At 38.5% G+C, this 1,526-nt stretch overlaps 1 pseudogene; it reads left to right on the top strand.

Annotated features, from left to right (window-relative positions):
* Positions 1–1,526, top strand: part of LOC102831198 — a 40,506-nt pseudogene that overhangs the window by 10,529 nt on the left and 28,451 nt on the right.

The raw sequence follows: 1,526 nt of genomic DNA, 5'->3' as shown, positions 1-1,526 counted from the left end.
AGAAAGCATGTGGGTCTCTGGACATTGCTGGACCCTATGGTCCTGACTCCCACTCATCAGACAGAAAACATTTCTTTGTTGTTTAAGTCAGTTTTCTTAAAGCCAACACTGTCCTAAGGGATGCCAACTGATGAAGGGCCATAGCCACAAAATGGTGAGATACAAGTACAAATCCATTTTTTTCTACTTCCAAAACCTCACCTTTTCATTCTGTTTTGCTACTATTCTGACCTTCGGATTCTGAGCAATGCCAAGAAAGAGAAATGATCAAATAAGCAACACAACAACACACTACCATTTATTGGATTCCAAATGTTTCACAAACGATTAAGCACTCAACTGCTAGCTGAAGTGTTGATGGATCAAAATCACTCAAAAGACAGGCCTGTTGATATGCTCCCAAAAGGTCACAGCCTTTAGAATCCTATGGAGTTCTGAGGAGTACATTCCTCATAGATGTTATTATTCATTTTATAGGCCTATTTTTTTTATGAAAGGTGACCTCCGCCCCAGTTCCAGGTTTGAAGTATGTCTAAGGGCGATAGTCTTGGGGGTTGCAACAATCCCTATTACACCTGTAAGTCTGGTCTTTTTTATGATTTTGGATTTTATTCTACATTTTGCTCCTACTCTCTCATGGATCTTCTTTTAATTCTAATCAGAGTGGATTGTAGTGATAGTCAGGAACCATCCTTGCTCTTCTGATCTCAGGCTAGTGGAGGCTGTGGTAGGGTCCATTAGTCCTTTGAATTCATTATTTCCTTGAGTCCTTGTTTTTCTTCATTCTTCTTTGCTATGATCCAAAAGGCAATATTTGCCCAAAACTTAAGGTCAGGAGACAGGAAATGGGAGAGAGAAACATGAATGGAAACAGGGAACCCAGGGAGGAAGTGGAAAGGTTACTGTAACATAGCTGGGACTACAAATAATGTTACAAAGCAAAATATGTAGAAAATATTAAATGGAAAACTAATTTTGCTCTGTAAAATTCACCCATAGCAATATTTTATTCAAAATAAGGAGGGGGGAAACGCTATGAAGCATTTCTATGCTGTACACATTGAACACCATCAGTCAGAATTGACTGATGGGCAACTATATTGCTTACACCTTACCTATGCCATTGCATTTAACCACATAACAACCCTTGAATATAAAGATGTTTGTTTGCATTCTACACAGGCAGAAACTGAGGTTCAAGGAAATTAAGGAATACAGTTGGAGTTAACCTGGGCTCAGTTCAGTGAATTATATATTATTTAGATCCCGTCCAGATAATCAAGGAAATCCCCCCATCTCAAAATCCTTAATTGCATCTGCAAAGACTTTTTCAAAAAAGCTGACATTCACAGTTTCCACAGATTAGGACTTCATGTCTTTGGGAAATCATTATTTAGTTTATCACAATCTACCCTCTGTCCCAGAGAATCTTTCAATACTGAAAGTCAAGGCTTGAATATTTTCTTCAGTTCCCCCAGCTTGAGATGCAGAAAGCATCAAGAAAAGATGGAAGGAATACACAGAGT

The sequence above is a fragment of the Chrysochloris asiatica genome, unplaced genomic scaffold (assembly GCF_000296735.1).
Source record: "Chrysochloris asiatica unplaced genomic scaffold, ChrAsi1.0 scaffold00039, whole genome shotgun sequence".
In the NCBI taxonomy this organism is placed as follows: domain Eukaryota; kingdom Metazoa; phylum Chordata; class Mammalia; order Afrosoricida; family Chrysochloridae; genus Chrysochloris; species Chrysochloris asiatica.
The sequence above is the reverse complement of the archived record's forward strand: the minus strand, read 5'-3'. Positions and strand labels throughout refer to the sequence as shown.